The 12,998-nt window shown below is 44.9% G+C and overlaps 1 protein-coding gene across 1 annotated transcript in view; it reads right to left on the bottom strand.

Annotated features, from left to right (window-relative positions):
- Positions 1-2,885: 2,885 nt before the first annotated feature.
- LOC143659472 (uncharacterized) overlaps positions 2,886-12,998 on the bottom strand; it is a 241,319-nt gene continuing 231,206 nt past the window's right edge. The window contains exon 10 of the transcript XR_013163566.1: positions 2,886-3,167. The gene's annotated coding sequence lies outside the window, so the exon portion shown is untranslated. The remainder of the gene's footprint in view (positions 3,168-12,998) is intronic.

Here is a 12,998-nt window from a genome sequence, read left to right on the forward strand (position 1 = left end):
AGTGTCTGATGGAGTCCTGGAGCTGGAAAGGATTAAATAGAACTGAAACGTCCCAGGTGCATAGCGCTTGGAAATTAAGCTAGTTGGGATAAAATTTAAGCTGTTATAACAAAGAATCCTCCAAATATAGTGGCTTAAAGAACTAAGAAGCTTCTTTCTCTTCTTGATGAACTGTAGCTGATGCTGTCAGAGCTCACACCCTCCTGGTGCCTCCCCATTTCTGTGCCCACCTGCCTGGCTTCCACTGGCCAGCACCTGCATCTTTGTCATGGTGCTGTCTTTGGGCTGCTGGCATTCACTCTGCCCACAAACACCCAGTAGGCTTGTAGTGCCTGGGAACTGATGTCCCCCAAGGACTGATGGGTGGTGGTAAGGGTAAAAATTCCCCATTGCCTCACCCCTGGTCTAGCTCTCAAGACTGTTTGATGTTGTTACCTAGAGCTTCCTCATGGAATTAAACTCCAGTTATCCACAATGGTGGCTGGTTTGATGACACATGCTTTATGGGTAACTTCCCTCCCCCACTCACCTGCCAGTGCCCCTGATCTGCAAAGCAAGTCACATGCACTCAATTCTTTTCTTAGAGGAGGAGAACGGGGCACCATCTTGAAGCAAGAACAACCCCAGGGTCCACCTACCTTGTTGCTCTTCTATTCCCCAGCAGCTCGTCCTACTGTGCATGTCAAAGCTGGGCTTACAGGAAGGAGGGAGAGGACATCAGAGAGGCAATTTCCTATCAAGTAAGTGAGGAAAGCTTAGTTGCAAGAGAGCTAGAAATGGGCCCAGCTTAAGTCTACTGATAGGGAAGAGGAGAAGTGATGGCAGTGGACAACTTGAAGTCTCTGCTACAGAAATTGACTGGTACCTACCCATTTAGTGTGCTTCAAAAGATGCTGCGTCCTTTCCATGTGTCGCTTTTTTTTTTTTGATTCTCATAATCCAATTAGAGTGTTACTGCTATTATTTACTGATAAAGCAACTGAGGCATTGAGAAATTATGTATCATAACTGGAGTCCCACAAAAGCAGAAAGGGGCAAAGTCAGGATCTGAATCCAGACCCAGCTTGTGGATTTTTCTACTCTGCAGTTATTTGGCTTTCTACTCTCATGAATGCATTTCATTTGGCACAGTATCTTTATTTTGAGGGTGCGAAAATGGGAGCCCAGATTATAACAAGGACTCACCCCAAATCACCCAGAGTACAAAAGAAAGAATTAGGTAAGAACCCAGGAATCTAGGCCAGCAGCCTGCTGCTGAGTCCACGCTGCCTGCTCTGGGCTGACGACCTCCAAATAACTCCTGCTCTGAGTTTAGACTACCAGACAGAAGGCTGTTTATTCTTTGAAATCACTGAGTCTTCAATGACAGTGTTTCCCAGCCCAGAGACCAGCCTTAAACCATGAAGCATTTCAAGTTTCAAAATAGAAATCTCCCAGTCAAGGTGGCAGTGATGGCCCAGTATCCCTTATTACCTGCGTACCATCTTCTGTGCTCCACCCACAGTTTTTAACAAGCTCCATGGCGTCTCCCAGAAGGAGAGAACCTGATTCTCTTGGGCCTGGCTGTTGGCAGGCAGGGATGAGACAGTGGAGAGGAATCGGGCCACCAGGGTCCCCAGATTCTCCATGAAGTCATCCCCTCACCACCGTCAGTGTCTGTTGCCTAGCAACCGCCTTTGGCAGATGGTAGCACTGAGCGCATGCCAATCTCTCTCATGACTAAAAATACACCCCTGATGACAGCAGGTCTATTTTAAAAGATACAATGCGCTCCCAATGTCTTCCCTTGTCCGCAGTGAACTGTGCTGTGCCTAGTCTCTCCAGGCTTCTGATTTCATGTGACAGGGTGGAAGGGAGCATTCGAGGAAAGAAGCACGAGGCCAGGCACCAAGGGGGTGCTCAGAAAATTTCCACAGAAGAGGAGGAGGGAGGAATGGAGAAAGGAAATGAATAAATAGCAATCTGGGAATCAAATATCTGGAAGTGGGCAGGAAAACCTCCAATTTGGTCATAGTTTTATCTACTCAGGAGGTTAGAGTGAAGGAAGCAAAATCACAGAAGCCTAGAGCTGGAAGAGACCCAATCCCCATTTCACCTTTAAGAAGTCAGCAGCCCCTAGATGTTAAGATCAGAGGAGCTAGTTCTTAGGCCCCATTCAAGGCACGCAGGCTGAGACCCCCAGGCACTCCTATATGCAATTTTGTCACAAAGTACCTCACCAGCTTAGTCCTTCTGTTCAGCCACCATCACTTGCAGCCCTTCTTGGTACAAAAAGAGTAGAGTCCATTCATGCGTGCATTTAGCCATTAATTCATTCCACAAATATTTATTAACCACCTACTCCCGTATTGTGCCAGCAGGGCACATATTACCCCTGGCCCTATCTCATGTTGCTGTGGCTCAGCAGGTGACATCAGCATTGAACAGGTAAACATAAGGGTACCCAATCAATAGGCTTTGGAATCAGATCCAGGTGGAGGCCTGCCTACTAGCTCTGCAATAGGATATCAATTAAGATTGCCAGATACAATACAGGAAGCCCAGTTTAATTTGAATTTCAGAAGAATAACAAAATTTCTTTTGGTATACTTATATCCCAAATATTGCATTATCTGATATTCAAATTTAATTGGGCCTCCTGTTTTCTTATTTGCTAAATTTGGCCACCCTATACTTAAATCAGCATCACTATTCTTTTGTTCCTTCACCTGTAAAATAGGAAAACTAGTATCTACTTGTAGGGAGTTATTTTGGGGGGTAGGGGTATGAAAAGAGAAAATGTATCCTTTTAACTGTCAGATAAATGTTACTTCATTTTCTTTCCAAGTAGGACTTACCTGGCGTTTTGTCCTGGCCAGCTAGGTGCCCTGGCCAGGGGATGAGGGAAATCTGCAAGCTGACAAGTGACTTGACAAAGGAGCAGGGTGCAACCAGGCTTCACTTGGAGGGTGGGTCAGGACCACCAATTCTCCATCCCCGTGTGGTGCTGAATCACAGATTCCAGGGTCTAGGGAATCAGAATGTCTAGGGAGGGGCACAGTTTTTAAACAAAATTTCTAATAATTCTTCAGGAGCCTAAAATTTGAGAATCACCAGCCTGGGACATGGGGAGGGGTTGCTGTCCCTGGGGAGACACCATCACAAAAGCCTCCCTCCTGGATTGGATCCTGGAACAGAAAAAAGAACATTGGTATAAAAATGGGCACCATCTGAATATAGTCAGTGGTTTGGTTAACAGTATTGTACCGATGTTAATTTCTTGGTTTTGATCATTGTACCGTGGTTACATAAGATGCTAACATTAGGGAAAGCTCAGAGTATATGGGAACGCACTGTGCTATTGTTGCAACACGGTGTAAATCTCAAATTATTTCAAAATAAAAAGTTAAAAAAAAAAAAAAAAGGCTGCCTTGGCTCAAAGCCTGCCCTGGGTTTTTCCCCAGTCCAAGTTGTGCACCAGCAGGTCCATACACAGTGCCTCTGGAAACCAGCATTGGTTAAACAAGTGCAGGAAGCGGGAGGCCATTTCCCCCCTAACCACCCAACATGCACACAAGGTACTGGGGAGGGCATTGCTTCACTTCCCTGCCATTCACACTGGGACCTAAATGTCAAGCCCAGTGAATTACATTTTAATCTGTCTATGTTATCAACCTGGCCACGGCCCTAATTGGATGCCAGGCACACCCGAGGAAGGCCATGCATAATTCATCAGCTGGGAGCCTTTCATCGTAGGCCAGGGAAGGAGGGGAGAGAAGGGGAAAAGAAGAGGGTGGGGAGAAAACGGGAAGAGAGGAAGAAAGGAAGAGAGAAAAAGAAAGGTCAGCATGGGAGGGGAAGGCAGGGGAAGAGAAAGGAATGAAGAATTTGAGGGGGAGGGAAGAATTAGGGGGAGAAGGGAAAGAATGGAAAGGGAGGAGAAGGAAAAGGAAGGAGAGGGAGTTGGATGGGGAGGGGAGGGAAGGGAAGGGCCTGGTAGAACCTTCTCAGCATGGTGCTAGCAGCTCAGTCTTCAAGCTTCTGCTCCAGGGCCACCTCCTCCAGGAAGTCTTCCCTCACTTTCCACATAAGCTCAGGCCCTCCTTCCCTCACTCTCCCACAGTGCCAGGACATATCTCTTATACTTTGCACTAGTCACAAAGTCCTACAATGTTTATGAAAATGCCTGACACCCCCCTACCCCCCACCGCCCATGAATTCTTTCTGACAATGTCAAATTGCAACTGACTGGCAGAGTTCCAGCACATAGCATTTTTGTTGAATGACTAAAAAGGAAGAATGGAAGGGAGAGAAAAAAAAGAAGGGTAGATTTCCAGCTCAGGCCATTCATAGAAACTATCTTAACTAATGAACCCAAATAGAATTTAAACTCTTCCACTTGGCCTCCCGGGCTTTGCCTACCAAACTCATTCTACCTGTGCCTTGACCCCCAGTGCCTCCCTCTACTTCTCTCCAGTCTCTATCTTGTCTCCCATCTCCCGAGATCAAGAACCATGCAGGAAAGTAAAACGAATTATTCCAGAATTGAAAGGGAAAGTACCTATTTCTTTGGGGGTCTCCTTATTTCATGTAGTCAAAGTACACAAATTACCTTCCTGCCTCCAGTCCCCTTAGACCTATGCAGTTGGCTTCCAGCCACTAAAAATGCTCTTATTCTCATCCAGCTCCATGTGGACAAAACCAGTGGATACTTCTGTCTTCACCTGACCTGCCCTCTCAGCAGCACTGGCCCCTCTGTTCTTTTTCATGCACGGTCCTCTTTGGGTCCTGACACCAATCCTGCTTCTCTGCTTTTCCTCCTTTTGCACTAGCCACTTTGTCTCCATTTTCTTTACTGAATCCTCCTCCATTGCGCAGCCTCTGAAGGTTGGGGCTCACTCCTCAGGTCTCTGTTCTTCTCTGGCTACTGCTTCTACTTTTAAGTGATCTTACCCAGTTTCATGGCTTTAAATGTCAACAAATACTGATGATTCCTAAATACCTATCTCCATACTTGACCTTTCCCGGAAGCTCCACATACAAATGTTCACTCAAATGTCTGTATTGATTATCTATTGCTGCATAACAAATTACCCCCATATCTTAACAGTTTAAAACAACAAACATTTGTTATCTCATAGTTTCTGTGAGTTGGGAATCTGGGCACCGTTTTGCTGGGTGCCTCTGGCTCAGGTTCTATTGTGAGCTGTTGGTCAGGGCTGCGGTCTCATCTGAACACATGGCTGAGGTAGAATCTATTTCCAAGTTCGTTTATGGGGTTGTTTGTAGAATACAATTCCTTGCAAGTTGCTGGACTGAGGGTCTCAATTCCTTATTGGTTGTTGGCAGAGATCTCCCTCTCTTGTTCCTTGCCATGCGGCCCTCTCCATAGGGCAGCTTACAACATGGCAGTCAGCTTCCATCAGAACAAGTAAAAGAGAGCAAGAAAGAATGTCCAAGATTGAAGCCACATCTTTTTGTAACCTAAGAGCAGAAGCGACCTCTCATTATCTCCTCTGAATTCTGCTTGCTAGAAGTGAGTCACTAAATCCAGCCCACACTCAAGGAATAGGGATCACACAAAGGCATGACTATCAGGAGGCAGCGGTCATTGGAGGCCATTTTAAGCAGTCATCTCAAATTAAACACATTCATAACAGAACTCCTGAGTTCTCCTCCCACACGTGCCCCTCCCCAAGTTCTCTCTATCTTTTCTCTATCAACTAATGTACCACCATTGTGATGAACTTTGCTATGTCAACTCAGATAAACTGGAAGTACATCTCCCAGAAACACCCTGCCGCATGGTTCTGGGATAGAGTTGGCCAAAACAGAAACTTGCACTGGATGTGAAAGGAGGGAGTAAAGAAACAGCCATTAGTCTCAAAAGATCCTTGCCGTGAGATAGGATGAAGGGCAGTTACAGGGTGTCTGGAGCATCCAAACTTGTTCTTCTCTTCTTCTCTCTGTGTCCAGATCATCTTCCCAACTGCAGACCAACACTGTCCAGGGCCCACTGCAAAGCATGTGGCTATACACAGACAAGTGGCAGCTGCTTCTCTGTGGGAAGCTACCGTGTTCCCATAGCCCTTTCCGCAAGCGTGCCTTTGTAGTCTTGCGTTGGTGGCTGGGCATGCTTGGTTTCTTGGATTTCCTAATAGTTCTGACTTATCCCCACACACCAGGGTTCTAGGGGAGGTGTTAGAGGCTCTTCGATTCTCAAACTTCCTCTTCCAAACTTCACTACCCCAGTTCCTCCCACATTTGTATAAAGCCTAATTTCTACCACAAATCTCTCACCCCATAATCCCATAGTGCTAATGAGGCTTGTAATGCTAAATGATGCTAAATCTTGTTTGAAATGTCACTTCCTTACAGAGGACTTTCCTGGACTTCCCACTCTATATTCTAATTCCCCTCTCCACTGGATTTTGAATAAGATAATGTCATTTAATCTTTACCAAATTCTTACTATGTCCCATCTCTGGCAAAAAGCACTTTAAATATGCCACCATGGGTAACTGTAACAATGATCCTATAAGAAAGGGTATATTCATCCCTTCTTTTTAGATGAGGAAATGAAGGCACAAAGAAGTGAAGTGATTTGCCCATGATCTCACAGATAGTAAGAGACATCTGAACTCAGTTTTGCCTGCTTTCTAGTCTATTTTCTTCACCACATTTAGTGCCTCCCTATGGCCAAAAATGGAGTTGGGAGAGTTTTTCAACCTGTGCCTCAGCATCTTCATTCGTAAACCACAGGTACTTCAGAGACTGTGAGCCTGAGATGGTGCTCAGCAAACTTTTATCCCTTTCTACCTCCCTGCCCCTACAGAGCCCAAAAGCCAGATCAGTATCTCAACTGGAATGGATCCCCAGAATGGGTCAAGCATTCACAGCATTCCTTTGGGCAGAGGATACATGTGTCTTCCCAATATTATGTGGCAGATCATTCCAGAGCCTTGGCAGTCTCTTTCCTTCCCCATTCCCATCTCTGCTAGTCGTCTCACATGTCCAACTCTCAATCACTTACATAATTAATCATAGAAGGCCATAGGCCAGGACCAAGCCACCAGCTGGGAAGGATTTATGTGCAGAGGCTAAGTAACCCCCAGGACAGATGGGCCCCCCTCCTCCATGGCCATTGCCAGCTTGTCGGTAATTACACCCTGTGTCCCCTCAGCAGGGCTAGACTGTGTCATTCCTTTGAGACACACCTGGGGCTCTTTTCTGGTTTGGGCAGTATGTGGAGAAATTTTAAATTCGGCAGGATAACTGGTTTTGGAGAAGTCAAGAGGGTTTGGATGTCACTATGATTAATTCCATCTTCATTGCCTGCTGGTGAAAGTACAGAGATCTTACCTGCTGTTCTGGCAGTTTGCTAGTTGCCAGAATGCAACACACCAGAAATGGAATGGCTCCGCCAAAAGGGGACCTCTATAAGCTGCTAGTTTACAGTTCCAAGGCTGAGAAAATGTCCCAGTTAAAGCAAGTCTATAAAAACGTCCAAACTAAGGCACCAACAAGAGGTTACCATCACTCAAGAAAGGCCAATGAAGTTCAGGGCCTGCCCCACAACTGGAAAAGCATGCGGCAAACATGGCGGTGTCCACCAGCCTCCCCTCCAGGCCTCCCACCTCACGGAGCTCCCCAAGGGCATTTTCCTTCTTCATCTCCAAAGGTCTTTGGCTGGTGGACTCCGTGGTTCTCTCGTCATTCTTGTCATTCTGCTCTGTTGATCTCAAGCTTTCTCCAAAATGCTTCCTCTTTTAAAGGATTGCAGTAAACTAATCAAGACCCACCTGGAATGGGTGGAGTCACATCTCCTTCTAATGAAAGGTTAATATCCACAACTGGGTGAGTCACATCTCTGTGAGATAAGCTAATCAAGTTTCCAATTTATCGTACTGAGTAAGAATTAAAAGTGGTTGCTCCCACATGACTGATTAGGATTAAAACATGGCTTTTCTAGGGTACATAAATTCTTTCAAACTGCACACCTGCTGTCCAGGGTTCCTTGGGGACTGTCTTCATCCAGAACTCCCTAACCATATCCTCTTTTTCCCTTTTGCCCCTCTGACTCAGCTCAGAGCATCCACCCCTCTTGGCAATCTCTTCTCACCTCTCTACCTGATTCCTACTCTCAATAACTGCTCAGCTCTGCACTCATTCCCAGGCACTGCACAGTGTTATAAAGGCCGCCACTATGGTGACACAGTGGGATGATCTAGACAAACTGAAGCCCAGTCTGCTGAGTTGACATATGAGCTGGAAAGATAAAAAGGGCAGCTGCTGAGTCCCTCCTAGTGCTGTTTCTATCATGGGGAGGTGCCAGGCTGCTCCATCATTCTTCACCTGCTTGAAATTGAAGTCAAGTAGTGATGCTGATGCCACTGGGAAGATTTGAAACTCTCAGCTAAGGAGCAGGTGGAGGTGGATTGGCCACACCCTGATGGTAGCACCTTTTCATATCCCTGTATTGTTCCCTTTTAAGACAGCTTTATTAAGACATGATTTATATTACAATCACTCATTTAAAGTATGTAATTCAGTAGTTAATAGTATCATCACAGATTTTGCAAATATCAACACAGTTAATTTTGGAACATGTTCATTAACTCAAAAAGAAACCCCATATCCTTCAGCTATGTCCCCTAATCCCCCACCCCACCTCCATCTGAAAGGTACGAGTGTTCCTTTACAAATAATAGTCATCCTACTGGGTGTGAAGTGGTACCTAATTGTGGTTTTAATTTGCATTTCCCTAATGACCAATGATGTCAAGCCAGTTCTTTTGCCCATTTAATAATTTGTCTTTTTACTATTGAGTTGCAGGTATTCTTTATATATTCTGGATACAATTTCTTTATCAGATATATGATTTACTAAATATTTTCTATTCACTTTCTTGACAGTGTCTTCTGAGAATCCAAATAATCTATTGGATTAAAGTTATTTAATCTGATTAATCCAAATTATCTATTTTTTCTTTTATTGTTTGTACTTTTAGTGTCACATTAAGACCCCTCTGCCAAACATGAAGTCATGAAGATTTACTTCTGTGTTTTAAGAGTTTTACAGTTTAGGTCTTACATTTAGGGCCTTGATCCATTTTGAGTTAATCTTTGCCCTGTTATTTTTGTTTTCCCTTATTGTGGTGGGGTAAATTATTGGTTCCAATTCTTCCTTCTTCTGTAGTTGTACCACATATCCACAGTTTCGGCACATGTTCTGGTGGGTAGACTGAATTCCATCACTCCTTGCTTTGGGGATTGGCTTGCAACTTGCCTTGACCAGTGGATGTTAGGGGATATGATGTGAGCAGAGGCTTGAAACCTGCTTACACAGTTTGGCTCACCCTCTTGTGCTTTGGTGACCTGGGGCAGTGCACAAACTCTGAGTCGCTGCTGATTCATGGAAGACAAGGGACACATGGAGTAGACCTGTATCCCACCCTCATTCTGCAGCCCACATCCTGGGGTCCAGTCTAGCCTGTCAGGTGGCAGTCAACCTATATAATTGTGAAGATGAGAATACATTATTTTTGCATTAAGGCACTGAAGCTGAGTTTGGGATGATTTGACACATATAGCACTACTATGCCAAGAGCTGATACTCCAGCTTAAAGATGCACCCTCAAGAACAGGACTGTAAGTTCTTCTTCCCTTGAGCTCCCCTCAGAGTACCTAGTATATACTAGGAATTCTGGAATCAGAAACACGAGCCCATCTAGCCTAATTTCTTAATTCGACAGACAGAAACTGAGACTCTGAGAGGCAAGTGACTTGCCTAACAACACACTAAATAGGGACCCTACAGCCAGAACCAGAATCCAGGTCTCCTGACTTCTGGACCAGTGCTTTTCCCCCATACCCTGCTTGCCCTCTTATTTCTTTATTCAGAGGTTGAGACAAAATGCCTGTGACCGTAACAACCCCAACTCTGTCCTCAGGACTAAGAGGTCCTCTCAGCTTAGTGTTCTGCTTGACTCTGATCTTGCAATAGAGGAGGACTTCTACCATGCACTCAAGGTCCGAAATGGTGTCAAGAGTTTGCTTGACAGCTGCAGACTGCAGGACCACAGAGGCAGGTCATATCCAAGGTGTAGGCACAACCTGAGTCATTCGGGATACAGACAGGTACCAGGACCCCCATCTGATGGAGTATCTGGGCAAATGGCTGGTGCCTCTGCTCAGACCACACACCAGCTGTCGGAGCCAGACCAGGGCCCCCGTAGGCTCTGCTGAAGGGATGAACAGGCCAAAGTGGGTACTTGAAGCAGTGCACAGGGTCCATTGTCTCCTGAGGGGCAGCTCAGATGGATCTCAAGGCGAGGTCGTCAGACCATGAGATGCTTCCACCCATTCTGGGAAAATGGTTCCCAGCAGCCTTGCTAAGGAGAATGACTGCTTGGCTCACAAACCCGTTGGCAGGAACAGGGTGTAGATGGGCTGCTGTCAGCATACCCTCCTAGCCCCCTCCTCAGAATACTCTGAAGGGGGACAAGCAGCAGGCCTGTCTGCACATCTTCTCCCACCCACATTCTGACAAGCTGGCTGCAAGGCTCACAGGCGTCCACCTGCACCCATCTCCCTCTGGGCCTCCACTCCCCGCAAGCCTGAGTTAGGGTTTCAAAACCAGGGCTGGGATAAGGTGAGGCAAGTGCCTCAAAATGTAAGGGGAAGCCCAAATCCTCAGTAATTAAGATAAATATTTTAATGCAATCTTTTGGAAACTCAAAATGAGTGCCCCCAAAACATGTTATGAACCAAATATCAAGTCAATTTTAAATCGGGCAATGCAACCATGGCTCTGTGGCAGAGTTCTCACTGGCCATGCCAGAGACCCGGGTTTGATTCCTGGTGCCTGCCCATACAAAAAATAATAATAATAAAATAAAATAAATAAATAAATAAATAAATAAAGGCAGTAGCCAAGAAGGTGGGGATTGGGGTGAGGTGAGAGGGCTGACTCACATAACCCCAGAGTCAGATCCTGTCTTTACTTAAAATTTTGATATCTTATTCACAGTGAATTTTTTAAACTGATTTTGATTATTAAACATATTGAATTAAAATAGTATTTATCTTAATTACTGGTTGTTGTTTTGTTTTGTTTTGTTTTTTGTCTCCATTTAAATTTGTACCTAATGTAATGACTTGACTCTCCTCACCTTAGATCAGGTCCTGGAAAACCCAGTGGTGATCCTGTCACCTGCCATCCTCAGTCCCTCCAGTGGCTGATGGTCTCAGGATAAAGACAAATTATTTAGATACCCTCTAAGTCCTCATGGTTGGGCCTCTGCCCACTTCTCCACCTAAATCATAGTCATCTGGAATGTACCAGTATGGTCAAAAAGATTGTTAAAATACCGAAATATTTCCTATCCCAAGTGCCCCGACCAACCTGTCTCCTTCTTCAAGACCAGTGCCTGACCAGCCAGGTGCTCCCAAACCCTGCCCCAGCAATGTTTTCATCTGATCCTGTCCATCTTCATCCCCTGCCAAGCCAAAGCCCCTTGCTCTCTCTGCCCCAGCCACAATGGCCTCCCCTGCCCCTCTGGAAATATGCTGTTCCCTCTACCTGGAGCATTACTACCTTCCCTTCTTTGTCCAGTTATCGCTGACCCATCCTTCAGTTCCCACCCCAGCTACCACTTTCACAGGGAAGCTGCACAGACTTTTCTGACCTTTCTTTTGTTGCATGTAATTTTATCATGATATCTTCACACACCATACAATCCAGCCAAAGCATACAATCAATGGTCCTCTTCAAGTGGTGAGTTGCTTCCATGATTCTGGTCATAGTTGCAATTTTACATTGTTTATATTTTTAAAAAAATGAGTTTTTCAGCACTAGCATGTAGGCTTCACTAAAACAGTGAAGATCCAGACAGAAACTGGATCTGTCTTTGCTTAATCTCCAAGATACCAAGGTTCCTGGCACAGGGCAAATCCATTTCCTTGGGAACAGACATGGGGCAAATGCAGAAAAGATATACATAGCATATGTCTCAAGGGACACAGAAAAAAGCACCATTTTGGGGTCATAGTGACTAAAATCCTAACACCAACATCATTTTGTAAAGTTGGAGCATTTTTTTGTGGATAACTAGAGTTGGTCCAAAGTCCCATTTCCAAAGTGGGAAAACTAAGGCTCAGAAAGAAAGGAGAAGGTGAATTGCCCAAGGCCATGGGAAATGCACAGCAGGAAAAAGCCTCTGCAACTGGAAAGAGTTCATTGTGTTTGAAGCAGAGAAAAAAGTTTAGAGAAGGAGGGGACTGATGAGCTGAGATTGGAGAGGGGGGCAGGGCCAGATTACAGAATGATTTAAGGACAACTGCAATGACAAGTGCTCTGAGTTTTTTAATTTCTCTGGCTACCATGCCAGGAATGGATTTGAAAGGATACAAAAGTAGAATTGGGGGTACTAATTAGTCAACTATTCCAGAACATCTAGTAGAGATGATGCAACACATGGCTCCAAAGTAACTTGTCAGGAAGCATGGAGGAGACATGTGGGTTCTTAATTGCCTTGGACAGGAAGTGCCTTATATCATCTTATTACATACTGTATAAATAACCCATTTGCTATATCTGTTGTGTATTGTTCTACTTCATCCCTTAAAATGGAAACTCCAGGAGAATATAGATTATTGTTTTGTTCACTGATGCATTCTAAGCTTTTTAGATAGTATATATCTGTTGATCGAATTAAAGAATAAGTGAACTGTACCATCACTCAGGGTGGAGAAGACTCTGGCCAATAGTAGGTGCTCAATAAATATTTGTTAATTGTACATTGGCACAATATTGAGCCCCAGACCAGACTCTGAAATGTATTCCACAGCATGTGCCCAAGGATTAAATGAGATAATGCAGAAAGTGCCAAGCACAGTATCTGACCCATAGTAGATTCTCAATAGCTGCTAATTTACTACAATTTAGTTTCAAAAATTATGTTCCCCTTCTTGGAATCCTAACCCTTCCCCTTTCATATATATCCAAAGCCCAGCCAT

The sequence above is a fragment of the Tamandua tetradactyla genome, chromosome 16 (genome assembly GCF_023851605.1).
Source record: "Tamandua tetradactyla isolate mTamTet1 chromosome 16, mTamTet1.pri, whole genome shotgun sequence".
Taxonomy (NCBI): Eukaryota; Metazoa; Chordata; class Mammalia; order Pilosa; family Myrmecophagidae; genus Tamandua; species Tamandua tetradactyla.